Here is a 23,207-nt window from a genome sequence, read left to right as displayed (position 1 = left end):
TTCTGGGCAACTGCTTAAGGAGAGGGCTTCATGGTTATGGATTCCATGTGCTTAACATAGCTGGGGCGCACTGTGTCCAAAAACCCCTATGAGAGATAAAACATCTAGATACAGAATACCTCTCTCCCATGCACATACTTTTAGCCTATGGGCCATCAATTGCTCTAGCCTGATTTACAAGCCACAGAAGGCAAAGGCAGGAATAATACTATTAGAGGTATGGATTACCTTGTTTGAACAGAAACGGCAATGTAATGGAAAATGCATTAAACATACAATTATATGAGATAATGGGTATTTATTTTTATTTTGTTAGAAGTTCACGGATAGGTCAAGGAAGGAAACATTCCTTATATCCTGTAGCAGGAGTAGCATGGACATTCATTAGTTAGTGCTTACGAGGAAAGAGGCAAATTACGCTGACAGTAGGGAGTGTCTTGTTTCTGAAGAGCTTCAGTATGAAACAAAACATGCTGCTGAGCACTTGGCCAAAAAAATAAAAAAGCCAAGCAAGCGGAATGCTAGACAGCCAATTAAACTTTTTTTTCTTCCAGAAAGCTACTCACTTCTAAAACAATCAATCAGCAAGAAGCTGTTCCTACTCAGAAGCAGTGCCAAAGCTGACTGGATCTGTAGATCCCTGGGATACAGATAATGAAAGCACATTCCCCCCCCCCCCATTTTTTCCCATAGCAACTTTGTTACTTACAGAGCAATCCTAAATCCAGCAGAATGATGGCTAAGGGGCTGTTATGAGATCTATGAGTGCTGCTCTGCCACTGGAGAGGGAGACCAGATCTCTGGTACTTTAGAGAAAACAGGGTGGGTGGCATCCAGCTAAACAGCTTTGCTAGTGCAAGCACTTTGGGCTGCGTATGGTATTTCCTCTCCTTCTCTTCTGTTTGTGTGCCCCCTAACTGTGTTTCAAACGGTTGGGGGGGGGGGAATCCAGACCGTATTTAATGGGCACACAACTTTGGGGTATATGAATCTGAATGGTTCTCCTCCACAACATGGATCACCGCTCCTAATTAAGTCAGGCTCAACACCCTCCTTCCATTCCATTACAAACTGCAGGCTTGGGTTTCTCAACAGGCCCTGCAATATATATTTTCTCTTTTCCCATAACCTTTGGATTTCAATTTTTGTTTTTGCTTACCGGATAAGTTCAACTCTGCTCACTACTCTGATCTTTTAGGCAGTCCCAATAAAGGCACCATCTACTGTTGCTCTGATATGTGTTTTCCCTAATAAGCCAGTGTGATTTTTCTGCTCCTAACAGTATTAACTGTATCATGATATTTATTATTATTGTTGTTGTTGTTGTTGTTGTTGTTGTTGTTGTTGTTGTTGTTGTCTTTCAGCCCATCCTAACACCATTCAGATGCTGCTGAGCTAGGGTTAGTGGGATTTGTTGTTCAGGAACATCTGGTGAGCCAAAGGTTCCCCACTCCTGCTCTAGTCTTCTCTTCCCTTCCCTTCCCTATCCTCTTATTTCCTGACAGAAGAATACCTCATTTTCTAAAAATATATTTACAGGAAAGGAAGAATGACCCAGAGATACTATATACTGGATTGCTTTTTATATAGATTGAAAAGGGTTGCATGGGAGAAGTAATGTGAGCATTCCAATTGTAAGCTAAAATCAAAGCACTAAAAGGCCAAGCTGCAGTTATAATTCATGCACCCAGTCTATAAAGGCAGGTTTCAAGGATACTTTTGCAACAGCAGTCTGATTTTCAGAACCACTTCACTTGTTACAAAATACCTTTGAATCTGTAGGAAACAAACTCGTGTGTAGATAATCATGTGCGATGGTCACACACATTGTTGCTTTTCTTAAGAACACAGGGATCTTCCCGATACAAAGTCAGACCACTGGGTCCACTTAGCCCAGTATTGACCTTGTTTGCACATAACACTATGCCAAAGTTAACATTAACCACAGTTAAAACTGAGGCATCAAGTAGATGGTCACTTAAACTGTGGCTTATTACATTCCCTTTCCCCATTAAAGGAGATGCAAGCCAAGAAGAACCACTCTTCACTCACAGCGCTAATGCTTTGGGGCAATGACAGCTCATTAACCATAGTTAAGAAGGGGGTCCAAGTTCACAAATAATGCTAAGCTATGGTGTTAAAAGGGACGCGGGTGGCGCTGTGGGTAAAACCTCAGCACCTAGGGCTTGCCGATCGCATGGTCAGCGGTACGAATCCCCGCGGCGGGGTGAGCTCCCGTCTTCGGTCCCAGCTCCTGCCCACCTAGCAGTTCGAAAGCACCACTAAAGTGCAAATAGATAAATAGGTACCGCTTTCTGGCGGGAAGGTAAACGGCGTTTCCGTGTGCTGTGCTGGTGCCGGCTCGCCAGAGCAGCTTCGTCACGCTGGCCACGTGACCCGGTAGTGTCTCCGGACAGCGCTGGCCCCCGGCCTCTTAAGTGAGATGGGCGCACAACCCTAGAGTCGGACACGACTGGCCCGTACGGGCAGGGGTACCTTTAACTTTTTATGGTGGATGTTAACTAATGTTTTGTGAGCCAGCCACAACATTTGGTTAATGTGTGAGCTTTGGTCACAGTTAATAAACCATAATTAAGCTGCCTGGCCTGGGTTCACATTAATGCTAGCCCATCATTTAAGAAACCACATACAGTAGTACCTCAGGTTACATACGCTTCAGGTTACATATGCTTCAGGTTACAGACTCCGCTAACCCAGAAATAGTACCTCGGGTTAAGAACTTTGCTTCAGGATGAGACCAGAAATCGTGCTCCAGTGGCGCAGCAGCAGCGGGAGGCCCCATTAGCTAAAGTGGTGCTTCAGGTTAAGAACAGTTTCAGGTTAAGTACAGACCTCCGGAACGAATTAAGTGCTTAACCCAAGGTACCACTGTATTAATAAACCTTGGCTCAGCATTATGTGTGAACAAAACAACTCTCTATGTAGACCAGCAATAGCTGGCCAGGATTTCAGAGATGCTAGGGGTTCAACCTGGAATCTTCTTCATGCAAGGCAGACACTCTATCACTGAGCTGTGGCCCAAGCTATGGTCCCAAAATGTTTTCCCCACTTTTTGTGCACAAACCAGGAAACTATTATTCCACTTTTGCTGCAAAGTCACTGGACACTTACAGTGAAGCAGTCCTTGCATTTGAACACACGGACAGCAGACATGATAAAAATTATTTTCTGAGAAGAAACGCTGAGAAAAATCTGCCATTCATAATTTTCATTTTTGGTCTTTCCAAAATTCCCTGCGTTGCTCTAAAAGGGCACGTGCCTGTGGTCAAAAGCATATCTTATCAGAGGCTTAATTGTCCCTGCCCTGCATGCTTCATTACATTCTCACAAAAGACCAACTTGCAAGCTGCAGGCAGTTTCAAAGAAACATGTTTCAAAAGGAAACTTGCAACAGGCTTGTATGAATCTTTTGTTTCCTGTGCCAAGATAACCTTTCCCCACAGCTTCCTATCTTTACAACAACTCTTCCTGCCTCCAGGCTCCCCATCTCAGGCTTTGTATCCTGGGACAAGAAGAACTGTTGCCTGCTTGGATGAGAAAGGTTCCTTTGCCTTTCCAAGAATGAAGACCATCTGGTTCTGGAAAAATGACAGGTTCCCCTTTTGGACCTCATTCTTGCACACTACCCTTAGAAGCATAGAATTGTAGTGTTGGAAGCGACCCTGAAGATCATCTAGTCCATGGGGAGGCAAACTAAGGCCCGGGGGCCAGATCCGGCCCAATCGCCTTCTAAATCCAGCCCACGGACGGTCCAGGAATCAGCATGTTTTTACATCAGTAGAATGTGTGCTTTTATTTAAAATGCATCTCTGGGTTATTTGTGGGGCATAGGAATTCGTTCATTATTATTTTTTCAAAATATAGACTGGCCCTCCCCAAGGTCTGAGGGACAGTGGACTGGCCGCATGCTGAAAAAGTTTGCTGACCCCTTATCTAGTCCAATCCCCCATGTTGTTGTTGTTTAGTCGTGTCTGACTCTTCGTGACCCCATGGACCAGAGCACGCCAGGCACTCCTGTCTTCAATCCCCCACAATGCAGGAAAATGCATCTGTGGGGCTCAAACCTGAAACCTTCGTGTTATCAGCAGCATGCTCTAACCAACTGAGCCATGCAATCCTTGCTCCAAAAGTACAATAATGGGGGGAGTTCCTTCCTAGGAACTCACTTAACAGCAATACTGCACTACGGAATCCATCTATGTGAACTAGTTTTTGGCATGTATTGATTCTGTAATATTGAAGCCTATTCCCGAGGCATATTTTCTTGATCTGCTACTGCATGTAGAAAATGACTAACATATCACTTTGAAGTTCTGAGAAATCTAAAGTGCGTGAGAACAAGTTTGGGTGTGATGGAAAGAAAAAGAAGCAAAAAACCACAGATTGGTGGCATCTAAAAATGTAAATACATTTGTTTCTCAGTTGGTAAGAAATGTATTATTATTATTATTATTATTATTATTATTATTATTATTATTCACTAGTGCTATGAGATTTCTGTCAATCAGGTTTATGTTTTGGGTTTTTTTTAAGGCACCATCATCTCGTTTTCAACTGGGAAATTGTGGGGGTTATGTAAAGTTTGCATAACAGTTATGAAAGAATGGATAATCTTTGCGTATGGAAAAATGGACAGTGTCACTTGCTTTGGCGTTCACACAAAGGAAGAGAAAAAGGAGGTGGCACAATTGTAACATGAGAATCTCATGAAAAGTAAAGCTGATTAACATGAAGCAATCAAATACATTTCCACGAGTATAAAAGAAACTATGGCAATCCTATATTCAGTGGCCTGGTAGCAAATCACATTGAACTAAACGACCCTTCCTTCTGTGCAAACATGGGTAGGATTGCACTGTAAATGACATTCAGCCATGCTACACTGACAACTATTTAAAGAACAAATAATTTTAAAAAGAAGGACTGATTAAGTGGAAACCCATGAAACAAGCTTTTTTTAAAATCCTTTCTGCACCTACTTTGCTTTCCAACACATACCACTCTCTTTACACAGACATCTCATACTCCCAACACTCAAACCTAAACTATACTTGAAGTTAAATGTGCTTTTCCACCTAACTTGCAACATGTTTTTTTTCCATGCAACTTGCATTGCCAGTGTGCTTGTGTGAGATAACTAATCAGAGCAGGCAATCCTTCCTAGCCTGCTGAAGTCCTGATGAAAACTTCTGTTTTGAAGGTGCAGTTGGCATTGGAGAAGATCCTCCATTGGCATCTGTGTGGCGATTCTCCATCCCTGCAAGCTAACAGCGCTTTCAGAGGACAGATTTTAATCAAGACTGAAACAAGGCCAGAATAGCTTAAATTCCCCTTCTGTTCTTGCCCTGATACAAGCTGGTACAATATTCATTTTTTTAAAAACCCTGCCTGATAAGTAGCTGAAATGTTCAAGTCAAGGGTGAAATCCAACAGTGTACCATAGCCTTTAGGATTGGGAACTGGGGTGGGAGTAAGAGCTTCTCACTGTGCTCAATCTATAACTGCAGTTGGAAGTTCTGTCTTTCTCCTGTAACATGCAAGCACGGTTTAAGGGGTGGATTTAGAATGTGCCTACAGTGGTACCTCAGGTTACAGTGGCTTCAGGTTACAGATGCTTCAGGTTACAGACTCCACTAACCCAGAAATAGTACCTTGGGTTAAGAACTTTGCTTCAGGATGAGAACAGAAATCGCATGGCGGCGGCAGCGGGAGGCTCCATTAGCTAAAGTGGTGCTTCAGGTTAAGAACAGTTTCAGGTTAAGAACGGACCTCCAGAACGAATAAAGTTCTTAACCTGAGGTACCACTGTATTTCTTTCTTCAAATCACCTTCCATAAAAACACAAGAACAGTCTGTTGGATCAGGTCAATGGTCCACCTAGTCCAGCATCCTGTTCTCACAGTGGCCAACCAAATGCCTGCAGGAAACCAGGGAGCAGAACATGAGCTCGAGAGCACTCTTGCCTCTCTCATGGTTTCCAACAACTAGCATTCAGAACCATTGCTGGCTCCAAATGAGAAGACAGAGCATCAGTACCATGGCTAGTAGCCATCCATAGCCCTCTCCTCCTCCATGAATTCATCTGATCCTCTTTTAAAGCCATCCAAATTGGTTGCCACCACTGCCTCCTGGGGGAGCGAGCTCCTTAGTCTGACTATGCACTGCAGGAAGAAGTACTTTCTTTTATCTGCCCTAAATCTTCCAACATCCAGCTTGACTGGATGTCCCCGAGCTCTATCCACTTTCTCCATGCCATGCATAATTTTATAATCTTCTATCACACCGCCTCTTGTTCGCCTTTTCTCTAAATTAAAAAGTTCCAAAGGCTGCAACCTTTCCTCATAGGGAAGTCGCTCCATCCCCTTGATCACTTTCTTGGCCCTTTTCTGAACCTTTTCCAACTCTACAATATCCTGTTTGAGGTGAGGCAACCAGAACTGTACAAAGTACAGTCCTACCTTGGTTCTCAAACAGCTTAGTTCTTGAATGTTTTGGCTCCCGGACGCCGCAAACCCGGAAGTGACTGTTCTGGTTTATGAACTATTTTTAAAAGCCGAACGTCCAACAGGGCTTCAGCGTCTTCTGATTGGCTTCCTACAGCCAATCAGAAGCTGTGCTTTGGTTTCCAAAAATTTTGGAAGTCGAACGGACTTCCGGAATGGATACCGTTCAACTTCCAAGGTACGACTGTACTCTTAATTGTGGTCACACCATAGATTTGTCTAACGGCATTATGGTAATATCATACGTAGCATGTCTTTCCTTTCAGCCATCTATATATCCCCGAAGTTTTGCACCATATGCAAAGTAACTAAGCTTAGTCACATGTTTGTCTCAATGCCACCAGCTACAACCACATCCTGGTTCTTAACTGTAGTTCAGTTCAACTGCAAAAGGCTTCTAAAGTTTTTAACACAAAAAATAATAATAACAAGAAAGGGATTTTTGTGTTATGCTTGCATAAACATGGGTTCTCGCACTATAAAGAAATGGGAGAAATGTCTCGCCTTTAAAATGGACAGCATGCCATGCTAAATTAAATATGCTTTTAAGATCACTGATTTCAATGAAATTAAGCACACTGTAGTCTGTGTTTCAATTATAACATATCTCCAGCTGACACCAGTTTCAACAGTGTCACTTTACAAGCTCAGGCATATAACCTACTAGCATTACCCCTTTAGGATTATAGCTCAGTAACACAGGAAGGTATCTTTTTATTTTTAAGAAATGCTCTCTCTATTGAGCGTCTAGTTTTTCTGGAAAAGCTGGGTTTAAAAAATAAATAAAAGCTAAAATTCCAATGTAATCGTAAGACTCTGAGAGCGGAAAGGCTAAGGAAAACATCAAAAGGTCACAAGACATGGAATACCATCACGAGATAAGTCACACAGTCCATTTTATTTTCCAGCATAGCCTTGTAGCCTTGGGAAATCCAAAGCCTTCAGTCCTGTGGAAGCATGAGAGCACCGTAAAGAAAAATAAACAGGGGCAAGTGAACAGAAGCATGTCAGAGGTATCAGGTTTACTAACAACTGTGAGTCAACAATAAGGTGGAAGAGAAAGGAAGGGCTCTGTTCATTCATCCGTCTCAATAATGAGCCCTACCTCTCTCTGTCATACAGAAGGGACTCATAAGAACATACTAGCCATAACAGCTATATGCTCTGCCTCCACAGCTGGAAGTAGCAATACTTCTCAATACCAGTTGCTGGAAACCATAGGAAGGAGAGGGCTCTTGTGCTCACATCCTGCATGCCAATTTCCCACAGACATCTGATCAACCACTGTGAGAATAGGATGCTGGACTAGATGGGCCACTGGCCTGTTCCATTAGGCTCTGCTGGAAGAAAAATTTGCTGGGTCAGTGTCCAACCAGATGCCTGTGGGAAACTCGCAAGCCGGACCTGAGCACAACAGCACATGCCATTACCAGCAGCTGGCATCCTGAAGCCTATTGCCTCTGACTCAGGAAGTAGAACATAGCCATCTAGGTTAGTAGACGTGGATATTCTTATCCTCCACGAGGTCTCACAACCCTGTCCCTTCACACCACTGGCATGCCAGCTTACAGCTAATAACTGTCTCCCACAATACCACTCTTTACCTTGAACGGACCTGCTTAGAAAGCCTGACTCAAGAGTATAAGCACTTCCGGTCTTCATAAGGCATCTTCAAACTTTTTAAACCCAAAACCCATGTTTAACTCAAACATGCATTGGCAGACCCATTTCTCAATCTTTTACTACATCTTCACATGATGGTAGTGCTCCTGCTGCAACCCACCTTGGGTCATGCCACAACCCACTGATGCGTCCCCACGCACCAGTTAAAAACCAGTGCCATAAGGCATATTAATGGGAAAGACTTCAAATTAATTCTTGGACCAGCAGCTCTGTGAAACATTTCTAGTTGCTGTTACATCTCATTCTCGTAACTGCTTGCCTCTTATCAAAAGGCAATTACTCCACAAACTGCAGGAGGTAAGCTTCCCCAACAGTTAGCAGATGCCTGCCCCACTGCCCTTCTTTGAGGCTGTACAGGCAACTCTCAGCTTACATGTGGATTATATTCTGGGGGTAGCGGATAAAGCCAAATAATGTATAGTCAAAACGCATTGGGTTCCATGATGGGTGGGATTGCCAAAGTCTTTTTTCATGGATGCCTCACCCTTTTGATAGAAAAAATAATTGCCAAACACATAGAGCTGAACGTCCACAAGTTAAATGCGTGCAAATTGTGAGTTACCTGTATATTGCATCTCAGAATACTGAGGGGACCGCCTTCCGTGATGCTGGCCAGCTTCCCATTGGCTGCAGGAAGCTCCTGCAGTCAATTGGAAGCTGCGCACACCTCCTCTGTGCCAGAAATAACATATGCGCGTTCGTGCGCATGCGCACACTCCAGCCCACTGCAGCATCTGTGGGACCATGAACTGGCCCAAGCCACAAAAACTTTGCTGACCCCTGAGAAAGATTATTTGTGTGTGAGGGGATCTAACTGGTTAGCAGATACTTCTTACTGGATTAACCTTTAGTGCTGAAAGACAAGAAAAGTTTCTGGATCTGCAGCCAGTGTTAGAAACTGAGATATGAAAGCTAGGAGCTAAATGGCACCTTAAACCTAGGTTATGGGCACAACAGCGGAATGTCTAGGCACACTTTTTTAATAACAAGAATACAAAGCTGAAAATGAATGAACTGCAGCTAAAATATTGTGTTCATCCTTCACATGGTCTAGTCCTTGCCCTGCCCACTCCCCCTAATATCCTTAGGAGAGTCTCTTCTCCAGTCTTCAGAGAGTAGCTGGAAGGGGGGAAGCAAAAAAAAAAAAGGTCCTCCTTTCCTTCCACTCTGAGTTTTAATCAGAAATCTTAGGTGCAGGACAGCTCCCAGAGGTCAAAAACTGCTTGCACTTATGAAATGCCCTGTCGCAAAATGCGCCTAAAACAATGGGAATATTGAACACTGTCTGCAGCTTGAAAATTTGCTACCTTTTCCGCTCTGAAAATACTTTTTTATTTTTTTTTACAGGTTCTGCAGCCCTATTGCAGTCCATTGATGTACATCAGAGAAGGGTGAGTGCTGATTCCCACACTGCACACACAGTGTTAAGGACCTGCCCTACCAATGTGAGAGCCCCAATTTTGAATTTGTTTTTACTAATTTTGAAGGTACATCAGGTTTAAGGACTTGTTTGTTTTGTTTTGTTCCTTCTACACTTTTATTAGCCACCTTGAGTCTTTCAGAGAAATCAAAGATATATAAATTGTTAAAATAAAGAAATGCTAGTAGGGTTAAGAGTGAGGTCTGCAAAGGCAGAACCAAGGGAAAGCTAGGATCCAATGGGAGGCAACTGATTAAGAAGCAGGGGGGGGGACCCTGCAAAAGGACAGAGTTCACTCCTCTGCCCTCATTTCTCATCTAACTGCCTTCAGCTCCCACTCACTAATGCCTTAGGATTACATCCTTAAATCTCTCATTGGCTTCAGCCAGCATGCCAAACTCTCCATACCACTATACGTCAGGCAGGGAATACAAATCCATAAATGTCAGCTTGTATAGCACATGAACATCCTTTCTAAAAGAACAAACATCTCTTTGTAATCAGAGGTAATGATCGGAAGAGTTGTCTACCATACAAAGCTTTCCTTTGCACTAAGGACAGGACTGCGTATGCTGAAGAAATGAAGAGAATTAACCTACAAAACCAAATTCTATGTCTTTGGATAGATTGTCTGAACTTGCATAATTCTCCTGCTTCTAATAGATATCAGTGAAGGAAAGTGGGGGTGTTGGAAACTAAAGCTTTAGATCCTGGGCACTGGAAATTCTACTAACAGCAAAATCCTATGTAGCAAGGTCTCTAGTTTTCAGCCAAGCCCCCGGCTGACTACTGACTACTACAGACACTGCCTAGTGTGCACACTTGTGACCTGCATCTTTGTTACATACATAAGGTCTGGAAACTTGCTTTTTCAGAAGAAGGACAAGGAGGAGGATCTCAGATGCTGAGTTCCATATACAGGTAACCAACCATGAGCTTTTGTGGATCTAGGGCTCTTAGTAGACCACAGGCTTAATATGAGTCAACAGTGTGATGCAGCAGCAAAAAAAAAGGTCAGGCTATTCTAGGCTGCATCAACAGACGTAGAGATAGTGTCTAGATCAAGGGAAGTAATAATACCACTCTATTCTGCCTTGCTCAGACCATACCTGAAGTACTGTGTCCAGTTCTGGACACCACAATTTAAGAAGGATACTGCGTTTCCCCAGCCACTGTGGGCGGCTTCCAACAAACATTAAAAATGCATTAAAATGTCACACATTAAAAACTTCTCTAAACAGGGCTGCCTTCAGAAGGTGATCAAGATGATAAAGGGCCTGGGAACCAAATGTTATAAGGGTTTGAGGTAACTGGGTATATTTAGCTTGGAGAAGAGGAGACTAAGAGGATATATGATAGCCATCTTCAAATATCTGAAGGGCTGTCACATGGAAGATGGAGCAAGCATGTTTTCTCTTGCTCCAAAGTGTAGGGCCTGCACCAATGGATTCAAGTTACAAGAAAGGAGGAGATTCTGACTAAACACCAGAAAGAACTTCCTGACAGTAAGAGCAGTTTGATGGTGGAACAGACTCCCTCATGAGGTTGTGGACTCTGCTTCCTTGGAGGCTTTTAAGCGGAGATCGGATGGCCATCTGTCATGGACGCTTTAGTTGAGATTCTTGAATTGCAGGGATTTGGACTAAATGACCCTTGGAGTCCCTTCCAACTTTACAGTTCTACAATTCTATTATTCATACTGTCTTTACAACAGTTTCATTTAGTGTGCCTCTCCCTCTGCCTTTCTACTGTCTATTTTTGTCCTGTTTCAGCCGTTTCAGTATTTGACTCACTACTCTGCTCACACATTTAACTTTCTGCTTCCTGATAAAGATCTAAATAGGACTGTGTGCCTTCCAGTGTTTGATTTAGAAGATTTATATGCCCCTGCCTTTTAAATCCAAGAGCAGTGTCTCATTGTATAATAAAATAATACTGTGATTATAAAAATGCAAACACCATAAATCATGAAAACATCTAAACCCATAGCTATCTAACAGCAGTAAAAGGACTTTGCTTTATGCAAGGACACAAGAAATAAATGGTTGCTAAGTTATGGGTTGACATGGTCACACCTGCAATGCAGCCTTGACCAAGGTAAGCAACAATTCCTTACCATCTATCAGCTTACCAGAGCCATTATTCAATCTGCCCATGCAACCTCATGTAGTTGGTGGGCTAATAATTTTTTAGGCATTTGCAAAGCTACTGCCAATATTACAATGAGCAGCAATGGGACAGATAATATCCTACAACTCACAAGGGTACTTTATTAGACAGTTGCAATTTCATATTTTTTTTAAAGATATTTATTAAAGTTTTTAGACAATAAAACAGACTTCACATTCACAACCAAAAAGAAAGAACACCATCACAATCAATCAAAAAAAACACCAAAAAAGAGAAAAAGTACAGTAAAAAACCCCCCATACAAAATAGAAGAAAAAGACATGAAAAAATGAAAAAAGAACATAAAAAACCCAATTTCTTAGATATTATTTTCATAACCCTCCTTCCAGACTTCCTCACATCTCCCTTTTCTGTGTTCCCCTTTACAAAATCTTGTTCAGCAATACTTCACCCTCTTTCAAATCTTATTTTGTATTATACCTTTCAACCATTATGTCTCCAAATTTTTCCCTTTATTGTCAGTTATTTAAGTTAGACATAACCTTATTCTAACTTCACCTTTGTTCTTATTCTTTTTGCATACTCCTTTCAGCTATGTCACTAATGCCGTATTATCTTTATATCTTGCATCATTCTAACATTCATACAATTTACAATACTTTTGCAAATAATCTTTAAATTTCTTCCAGTCCTCTTCCACTAGCTCTTCTCCCAGGTCTCGGATTCTGCCAGTCATTTCTGCCAATTCCATATAGTCTATCAGTTGCATCTGCCATTCTTCCAGGGTGTAGACAGTTGCAATTTCAAAGGAAGAAATGGCTGGAGGCAACTGGCAGAGGGGGGACAGAGGCAAAAGGTAAGGGACCTACCCCATAGATGCTCTTTCTCAGCAGTTTAACAGGCATGCCTGCTCTTGGTGTTCCAAGGAGTTGCTCATACAGGGGTTTTTGCTGGACAAGTATCTACTGGGCATTCTACCACTGAGCTCCCCACCAGGTTAAGTAGTGGAGGAATGATGTTCCTGGCTCAGACCAGATTACATATGGACTACTCCACTGCCTGCACAGGTTACAGTAGCCTGCACCATTATATGTTACTTTGTTGAGCCAATCAGTGCTCTTCGGAGTAAAATTGTGCCACTACATGCTACTATTGTCTCATTCAGGGTGAGGTCAAGTGCTGCAGAGAGGAAAGCAAAAACTCTCTTGAAGAAAGTTTGAGTCCCATTCCTGAACAAGTTCCTCTCCGGCCACCAACTCAAAGCCATGCTCTCCAAATTGCTTTCCTCCCTGCAGGGAGAAAGATGCTCCCCCACATAGGTTAAAATCAAGCAGCTTGGGGAGGGGAGTGATTTTGAGATGCAAAGCAAATGCGGAACCTAGAATTAAGTAGCCCCTCCCTTCCTGCTTTTCTTCCAGTTAAGATTTGTCGCCTACGTAGGATCCTTTTGCTTTAAAAAAAAAAAAAAGCAGAGAAAAGGAGCATGGAACTCCTTCAAATGTCTAGATCAGTGCTTAAGTGGATTACAGGGAAAGGGCACTCTGAACACATGCTAGTATGCATGGTATATAAGGTATGTTCCCAAGCCTGCATTTTCAGAGTGACTAGTGCACACTCAAAGCCATCATTTCCACACCTCTGAACTCCCCAAAGACTGGCTCTTTTCTGTTCCTGAACAGACCAAGACTAGAGGATGTCCCTATTTTCATTGGAAAAATGTTAGAGGGTATGCTTTCAGGGCTGCTCTGCTTAATGCTTGCAAAGGAAATCGAGAATAACCACTGGATAATGCAGTCCAGGCCTTGATTCCAAACTCTGACTGGGACAACATGTAGTCTTTGCATAATGTTGAAAAAAGTTGGAGATGTACCTTTTACTCAAGCTGTGATATACATCAACAGCTTTACATCAGCTTAGTGTATTTTCCCCTCAATGAAGGTTACAGATGTTGCCCTAAGGCTATGTATTCATAGTGCATGATGTCACAGTAAGCAAGTTAAGCACTATTGAGTAGGAGTGGGAAAGCTGGTTATTTATCCCTTGTACTTCTGAAAAACTTCTTGAGCAAAAGTATGTCCAGCCTCAGTGCTATGTGTGTACTTCAGTGTTCCTAAAATGTGGACTGAGATCTGTCCTCAAACAAAAATTTTAAAATAAAAGCTTTTAAATATAAAATTGTATAGAAAACATGCAACAATCTCCAGAAGTATATTCCATCATTTCTCCCAGAAGTGGCTTGAGGGGAAGAATAAATCTTTATTTATAAAAAGTGTATTTATACAATTCATTTTGACAGGATATTTTTAACCTGTTGCTGTTCATAACTTAGCACCTAAAATTAGTGTTGGAAGGTATGGATAATTTTTTGCAGATTAGTTCCAAATACAGGGCTTATTATACCAGTGCTCAAAATTCCCCTGACACCAGGTGAATTTGCAACTAGCGTGGGTCCAATTGCGACCATGTGGAGATCTCTGAATGCCAGGTTGATGACTGCCATCTCCATCTGGCTGGCCCCTCCAGTTTTCTTAATGAAGTAAGCAGAAGGGCTTAGTTATTGCATTTATATCCCATCTTTTTCTCCAAGGAGTACATGGTTCCCCGTCCCCGCAGTTAATCCGTACAATGACCCTGTGAGGTAGATTAAGAGGCTGTGACTGGCCCAAGGTCACCCAGTGAGCTTCATGGCTTGAGTGGGGATTTGAACCCTGTTATCTCACAGGTCCTATGGGGCAGCTATATAAATTTAGTAGGTAAAGAAATAAGGAGAAAGCTTGAATTTGTTTTATTTGATGCGTTGTAAACCACTTTGGCATTTTTTCTTTAAAATATGAAGCGGCATAGAAATCAAATAAATAGTAATAATAACAACAGTAAATCTCATTGGGAAAAAGGTGCCTAGAAATTGCATTGCAGCAACTGTAAACTAGGTTTAAGCTGCCATTTGGCGATTAGCTTATATATCTGAGTTTGTAACACTGGTTTATACTCTTCTAACATGGACTAGAATTGCAAATGTATGTTTAATTCCCCCTCCCCCACTTAAATTTTAGATCTTCAAAAGGAAGGAGGAGGCATTCTGCACAACACTGCTGCAGAGATGCACTTTCAGCTTAATCAGTCTCCCTACAAAATCCTGGCTGAAATGTTCTAAGACAGTGATATCCAACAGGTAGATTGCGATCTGCTCAACAATGATTGCTTCATAAAAAAAAGTTCAACAACCTTGGTAGATCACTGCCAGTTTTTTAATAGTGTGAGTAGATCTCAGTCTCTTGAAAGTTGGACATGCCTCTTCTAAGAGGAAGCCCATATCCAAAAGCAAATGACAACAAATCATATGCAGATGAGAAGTGAATATTACAAACCCCAAAACACGGCTAAGCATGCTAAGAGGTAACACATCTCCAAAGGATGTGGGAAAATTATATAAAAGCAAACCAAGTGCACTGGAGAATTACATTACAAATCCATCTGTTTTAAATGGGACTTCTAATCAAATCAGCTTTATCTTCTCTTTTCTCCCCCAATAGCCTAAAAATAAAACAAGCTGTCAGTTTTTCTAAAAACAGACATGGGTCTCTAGCTGGGGATTTCCCCAAGGAATGGTCCAAGAACCACAGAATCAACCTGAGAACCACAACAAAATATTTTCCATCGCTCTATAGCCGGTGTTTCCTTGCCTTTCCAATAAATTTCCTTCATGTGCAAAAACCAAAACCTAAAATAAAAATTGGACACATCCAGACAGAAAAGCCTTTAGAAGCAAACTGTGATGAACATGTAAAGCAAGCATGTTTGAGCAACTTTGTTCAGTTTGCCTAGTTTGCATTGCAATCTGACAGACATTTCTTAGTAGTAAGCACCATTAAAATCAGTGGGACTTGGAAGTAAAGATGTTCAGGGGTGGACTACACAGTCTATAAATAGGTCTTATGATTACCGTGCAGCAAGCAACAAAGGGAAGCCACAGCTTGAAACAGTAAGCAACAATTTTGACAACCAAATGACCATTTCTCTCTGTAAACCATGCCCATTTACAGTGTCCAAATTTCACTCTGTCCTGTACAGATTCTTAAGCACATACGCTTACAGAATTTGCTATTCCAGATTCCAGAACCTTTAATTCATCCATGTTGGTCTGGTCCACTTACCTAGTCTGCATTTACACACAAGTCTATTCCATTTTCACAATGTTCCCCTAACTGTCATTTTTGCACATTCTATTTGAACTTCCACCCTTCCGGAAACACAGCAGAAAATAGCACCCATTTCTGCATTATTTGCAAATGAAGTCTAGAAAGAAATAACACTGAAATTAGAGCTAAACTTGTGCTATATTCTGCTACATTTCCAGAAATGGCTTTTATGGCACCTAAAAGTTCAAATACAATGCTGAAATTAGCATTTAAGGGATAGTTGGGATAATGGAATTAACTGCTGTGTGAATACAGCCTCAAAATGATTTCCATTTAGCTTTCAAGAAAATGGACCAGAGATGAGTACACAAAGTATGGATGATGTGTAATGTTCAGTGGATTTAAGCCTGCTGATTTCAATGGATCTAGTCTTGAGTATACATTAGTTGGATATCATCCAAGTATATTTATGATTGATATTGGTTGTAAAACATACCGTAAAGGCAATTTACATCACTAGGGCCAAAGTCTTGACCTCAATAAAATTCAGAATTTCACCATTCTGGAAGTCTGGATTTGTGGAAAGACAAATGTTTGTGGAGAGTGGGAATGGTTTCGTTAAACCTTTCAGCCGCAAGCTGTAAAACCAACACATAATAGGCGCAAGGTACTTGGAAAAAAAGTCACAAAGAGGTGAAGGCTGTTCTTGTTTAAACTTGCCTAACTTTCACCGCGGAAAAAATCAAAGGGCCCAGACATCTCTTTAAACTGTTTGCGCAGACTCACCTCACCAGGACCAAAACCGAATAAATGTGTTTAAGAGCGTAGGAAGAAAAGTGAGACAGAGAAAATTATAAGCCACAACGATTGAGGGGGCGGGCTAGTGAGGGAAGAGAAGACTGGGCCACCACTGCCTGTCTGCATTTAACCTTTTCAAGGAGCGATGCTGCTGCTGCAGCAGCCGCTCTCTACCACGTCGGCCCTTTTCGGCTGTTTGCTAACAGCACCGAGAGGGAGGAAGTCACGCCTCTCTCAGCAGATCTCGTTTCACTCCGAGGCCTTAAACTTTTCGCCTTTTTTCCTGGAAGCACGGGAGGCAGGCGGGACAGGGAGGCATGGAAACCGGGAAAGGTTTCCCCTCCAGCTTTGAAAAAGAACGAGGAGAGAAGCCCCGAGATCTGTGATCGCTACAGGATTCCTCCCCAGGAAAGCGCGGGCTGCGTCTCTCGCCGATGCGAGGGGAAGTTTGAAAGGAAGAAAGCGCTCTCTCCGTCTGCCTCGCTCCCAAACTTCACGCCACATTGGGAGGGGGAGGTCGGGGAGAGACAAAGGCAGGACCCCGAAAGCCGCGCGGATGCCGGGGGGGGCACTTTTCTGTCCCGTCCTAAAAGTTTGAAACCGCATCGCCAAGCTCCTCTCGAAACCCGCCGCGCCTCGTGCAGCCACGCGCTCCCTCGCTCCAAGCCTGAGGTGGGAAAGGCTTCAAGGCTTGCAGGACCTACCCGCTTTCCCTTTGCCTTTGTTCGCAGGGATCCCCCCCTCCAGCTACATCCAGGTGGGAAAGAAATAACCCGCTTCACGTGAGCCTAGGGATTTGCGCGGAGTGTCAGCCTTGGTATCCGCAATCCTTCCACACAAAGCCTAGCATCCCACCAGCCCCCATTTCTGCAACAGACTGAAGCGCAGAGAGAAGAAGGGTCGCCTCACGAGCGACCTCGTTCAACTCGCCCAGGCTGGCCCCTTGCCCCCCGCTGGCCCAAGAGGCAAGTCCTCCCTCAGAGGTGGGGAAGGCGCCAGCGTCCTAACAGCCAGGCAGCTGCGGAGATCTTTGCAGCGTCAGGCGGCCGCTCCTCTCCACAGACGTTCGCTTTTCCTTACCGCGCCCGGCGGGCTGCTGCTCTTTCGCTAACCTCCAGCGTGGCTGGAGCCGCTTGCGCTGCAGCGCCGGGGCTTTCCCGCCTTGGGCTCCCAGCAGCCTGTGCTTCCCGGCGGCGGCTCCTTGCTGCCTCACTCTTCGGCCCTCCCGTCGCTCCGGCGGGTCTTCAGCGCGAAGGGACGGAGCCTCATCTGGGCAGGAGGCCGTGGCGGAGAGGAGGAGGAGAGAGACGGACGGACGGACGGTGGGAGGGACGGACGGACAGAGCCTGGCGCTAAGACGGCGCTGCGCCGCGCCTCGGCTGCGAGCAAGAAGTCCGAGAAGGCGAGGGAGTCCGCGGCAGGAGGAGAAGGAGGCTCCGCCCGCTGCAGCCGCCGCCAACGGCCTGCCCACTCGAGGAGAGGGAAGCCCTCCAGGTCGCGGGGCGAGCCCGGCCCCTCCTCCGCGCACAAGGGAAAGTTCAGAGGCAGGCGAGGAGACGGGGCAGCTGGACGAGTCCGCGGCGCTAGGGGACGCCGCCCGAGCGAGGTCTCGGAGGGCTTTCGCCTGCCACAAGCCAGCCCCCAATATTGCTGAGTCTTGGAGGGGGCCTTGCAGGCCTGGGTGAGCCCGGCCCCCTGCTCCAGGCAGGAAAGCTAGAGCCGTCTGAGCCTCCCCACCTTGAAGACTCCCAGGAAGGGAAACCCCCTGCGCCAACCTGGTGACTTTGTTCGAAGGTTAAAAGGTTAGGGCGCTTTGGGCCGGGAGGACACGTTCCCTTAAAGAGGAAGTGGACTCGTAGGGGCCGGGGTCCCTTCGCCCACCCCCGTCCCAATGAAATATTTGAGGCGTCCGCCCCCAGAGTTGATGGGCATTGCCATTCAAATGGTCTCCGTGCACCGCGTCATATGATTGATTATGCAGAGTAGGGCTTACTTGTCCCCCCCCCCCCCAATTTTATTCAGGTTGGCACCCCTGATGGGTGGTGTTTAATTTTTACTCTTAGCAGACCTCTTGACATTTAATGCACCTAACGCAGCACGTTCTTTCATTAATTTCAGTGCTTCTGCTTGGGAGTGAACACCTAAGGCCCTCTTTCCTGGGTTGGTAATGTGGTTGTTAGGGCCTGTTTGCTCGCAGCTCTTTCACACGTGTTTTCTGCATAGGGTGCTTCCCACAAGGCAGGAGGAGCTGCTGTTGTGAGGATAGCCCAGAGTTCCCGTCTCCTGTTTGACTTCTGGGAAAGGGGGAAACCAGCACATTGGGAAGATGTGGATTCTAGACTGGAAGCGAAACATTTCTCTCTCTTTTTTTTACACCAGAGTCCAAACTCCAGCTTCCCTCTCTGTTTGACCTCTCTCTGAGGGAGGACAAAATGGGACGTAAACAGCACAGTCAAATATACTCAAAAGTTCTTTTCTATAGGACTTACTCTCAGGTAAAGGCTGTCTGAGGCGGTGATGCTGTACAGACTTACTAGGGAATAAGCCCCACTGAACATGGTCTTATTTCTGCATGAATATGTAGAAGCTTGCACTGAAAGTGTAAAGATTTCTTGAAATGTGGAAGGGGACCTGTGCCATGAATGTAGCATGAGACTGGCAATTCAGTCGCAATCTTTTGAGTTAGATGTAAATTGGTGCGCCAACTGAATTAAAACCTAGGACAAACCTGTCTGAAAGACAAACAGGGTGATGAAGATGGCACTCCTAATTTCTGTCAAGCACGGGAGTCCCATAGGCATATAGCCAGGATTTTTGTTGGGGGGGGGGCACTACCAACATGATTGGTCAGTTACTTAAGTATTTCTATCATTTTAGTTGATGGGGAGGGCAGCGTATGAGAGTCCGCTGTTGCCTGCATAACTTAAGTTTACTGTACATTGGGATACTGTTTGCTAAAAAGCATTATTTGCCCTGTTCTTGCAGAAGCTCTTCTGACAGAACCAGATGTCTTTCTTTCCTTCCTTTCTGCATTCTCAAAAGTGGGCTTGTGGTAAAGCAATCTGATATTCTTAGAAAACACCCAAACTGAGGGTCTGGTTCAGCCCCTCCCACAAGCCTTTCCTTTTTCTTTTTTATGCCCCAAGATTTTATCAGTTTGGTAGTGGTGGCATCCACGAAGATGAATAAATAAATAAAGTGGGCACAGAGAGGTTTAGGGATGCAAATTGCCCCCTCTCCAGTCATCAGATTAATGATTTGATAAGTAGGGAGGGGTGATAATTCCATCCTCAGCTGATATGCTGAAGGGGGCGTTTCTGTCCTGTGACTGAGAATGTGTGAGAGTTACCCTGCAGGAAAATTATTATTTACTTCACTGGGTGGGAGCTGATAAGTTGTAAGCTGCTACAATGATTTAATGTTTCTGAGGGCCACCACTACCCATAAAAAAGGAAAGATGTCTACATTTCTGACACAAGTTAACTTTGTATTTTCTGTAAAGGGCATGTGAAACAAAAGTCTTCCTGTCCACGAAGCCCCCATTAGTTGAAACTCCAATATGTTTGTTTCCCACTGTGATTTTTGTCATGTAAAGGCCATTCAACACCTACAGAAAACTTATGATCAATGCATGTTGGGTAGACCGAAAAGCCAAGATTAGAATCCATGATCATACCTTCAACTCAGGAGCTGAACCATTGCAGAAAGAATCACCCCTTTCCCCAAGTCAAAACAAAAAAAATTCCTTCCAGTAGCACCTTAAAGACCAACTAAGTTAGTTCTTGGTATGAGCTTTCGTGTGCAAAAGACACTTGGGACATGCTGCCTTTTACTCTTGGCTTGTGCAATTCAAAGCAAAACCACAGAATGCTGTCCTGTGCATCATAAAACACTGGTATTACATTACAAGATGACATATTCACCAGAGAATCTGCACTAGTTTTGTGTCAACACTCTTTGAAAAATAGTCTCGAAACTCCAAATAAGAGGAACTTGAGTGACACATCAGTATCTGAGAGAAATCTTAAGTGTGTACTTTTCCATGAATTATTTTTGGCTGCATCATAGATCTATGTTTCACTGTACTTTGCCATTATAACGAGGAGTTGCAGGCTAGTATTACCTTTACTTTCGGTTTAGAATCAAACCTGTTTCCACTCTCAGAATCATAGAACTGTAGTGTTGGAAGGGACCCTGTGGACCATCTAGTTCATGGGTAGGCAAACTAAGGCCCGGGGGTCGGATCCGGCCCAATCACCTTCTTAATCTGGCTGCGGACAGTCTGGGAATCAGTGTGTTTTTACATGAGTAGAATGTGTCCTTTTATTTTAAATGCTTCTCTGGGTTATTTGTGGGGCACAGGAATTTGTTCATTCCCCCCCAAAAAAATATAGTCCGGCCCCCCACAAGGTCTGATGGACAGTGGACCGGCCCCCTGCTGAAAAAGTTTGCTGACCCCTGTCCAATACCCTGCAAATAACTGCAATGCTTCTCATAGCAAGCAGATTAAATAAGATTGCTCATAGCTTTAATCATAATGGGCAGATTAAATGTGATTGTCAGAAATGTGACACATCCTGTTTCCAAGATTTTGATATATTGTGTATTCTCTTTTATATAACACTACCACTTCAGCCTGAAAGTCTGCCTTCTAGTGCCCTGATTTTACCTTATTGGAACTGGAAGCAAGAGAAATTGTGCCCCAAGGCAAATAAAGCAAGCCAGCCTAATGTCAACACTGCTGATTGGCTAGGCACCAGTGGCTGCCTGAATATAGGTACCTAGCCTTCAACATGTTTTGGGTGCAATTCCCATCAGTCATGGCTAGCATTTTCAGTGTTCAATTCTGTGATTTGCCCTACATGATTTGGGACTGCGTTATCTGAAAGAGCACATTCTCCCCTATGAGCCTATTTTTAAGGGAGAGGCCCTTTTCCCTGAGCTGCCAACATTTGAAGAACATTTGGCAGGAACTGGAGGGAGGGCCTTCTCAGTGGCTGCCCCTGTTCTGTGGAACTCCTTGCCAAAGAAGACCTGGCTAGATCCTTCTCTGATAAACTTCCACAAGAAGGCAAATATAAGTCATAAGCTGACTTATAAATATGTCATAATTGGTTTTGTAGTTTTTATTGCTATTTTAGCTACCTTGGGGGTTTTTTTTGGTTTTTTTAAATGTATTTTCTTCCTGTTTTATCCTATTTTCTTATTTATTTATTTTTTGTATTTGCATTATAGTTGTTTGCCACCTTGAGCTTCATTTGGTAGAAAAGCCAAGATACAAATAATTTTGCATACGACCTTTCTATATACATAAAAATGTAAGGTTTTCATTGTGCAGCCCACATTGGAGGATTTACAGTGTTGTATCACAGTCTTGGATTCACCTGAAGTCAGGGCAGGGGGCTTAAGATAAAACAGCAGCAGAGGTTTGAATAAAGCAGGGGTGGAAAGATACATAGGAGCTATGAGAGAACATGGGGCTTGAAGGAACTGGGGGGAGAGAGGGGGAGATTCCCCTTCACTTCACTGACCGTTTTATCAAAATGTTCCTTCTATTATTTCCTCTTTTTTCATACATCAGCAGCTTCCTTTAAAAAAGTTTCCAAAGTATTTGAAAACCGTGATTTTTGAGAATAAATATGACTTTACACAATTTATTCTGGTTACCCAAATCTGCATTTTCAGATATGGAATCTGTTGAATTGATCTAAAAGTATCTCCAAACTATTGTCTTGTATTATGCACAGGAACCCAACTGGACCCTAGAACTTACACATTATCTCTTCCCTTGTGCATGCTGATTCCCTTCCTCCTTTTCTTCAACCAAACCAGCAAGTTATGGTTGCACTTGCCCTGCAAACCAGGTATTGATCCTGGTTTCTAATATTGGCTTCCAGGGAAAAGCACAAGCCATAGTCAGCCAATTCAGATGAAACAGTCACCTGTGTTTTGCCTCACACCGTGAAAGAGAAAAGGAATTGCAGTATGGCAGGGAAGATGAGAGTCCAGCCAGGTTCATGCACAGAGTACCATACCACTTGACATTGCATCTGAACCATCCCTGTCTCTCTGCTTGCAAAATAGCAGAACTGGATTCAGCCACTTGATGCCACTCACCACTGGGGAAGAGAAACCTGCCATGCTGCACTCATTGTACTGAACTGAAACAAACTGAAATTCCAGCAGAGGGTGATGGCTTATGCCACCTAATTTGCTTATTTATGCTCTCTCCCCCTCCCCCCCCAGCGAAGCCTGACCTTTGATCAACTGTTCTGTTTCTCAAGAAAACTATAATTTACTCTTCAGTGTAGTCAACAAAATGCCCATCACTACAGCACATAGGCTGCACAAAAAAACAGAGCTTCCTTTACCTGTCTACTATTTTTGTCCTGCTGCTGGATAATATGTTACTTTTCTCATGCTAATTTAATTATAAACGTATTACAGTGGTACCTCAGGTTACATACACTTCAGGTTACATACGCTTCAGGTTACAGACTTCGCTAACCCAGA

At 43.6% G+C, this 23,207-nt stretch overlaps 1 protein-coding gene across 1 annotated transcript in view; it reads right to left on the bottom strand.

Annotated features, from left to right (window-relative positions):
* ST3GAL6 (ST3 beta-galactoside alpha-2,3-sialyltransferase 6) overlaps window positions 1-18,479 on the bottom strand; it is a 47,424-nt gene extending 28,945 nt beyond the window's left edge. The window contains exon 1 of the mRNA XM_028726632.2: window positions 17,775-18,479. The gene's annotated coding sequence lies outside the window, so the exon portion shown is untranslated. The remainder of the gene's footprint in view (window positions 1-17,774) is intronic.
* Window positions 18,480-23,207: the final 4,728 nt, after the last annotated feature.

Source organism: Podarcis muralis, chromosome 4, assembly GCF_964188315.1.
Source record: "Podarcis muralis chromosome 4, rPodMur119.hap1.1, whole genome shotgun sequence".
In the NCBI taxonomy this organism is placed as follows: domain Eukaryota; kingdom Metazoa; phylum Chordata; class Lepidosauria; order Squamata; family Lacertidae; genus Podarcis; species Podarcis muralis.
The sequence above is the reverse complement of the archived record's forward strand: the minus strand, read 5'-3'. Positions and strand labels throughout refer to the sequence as shown.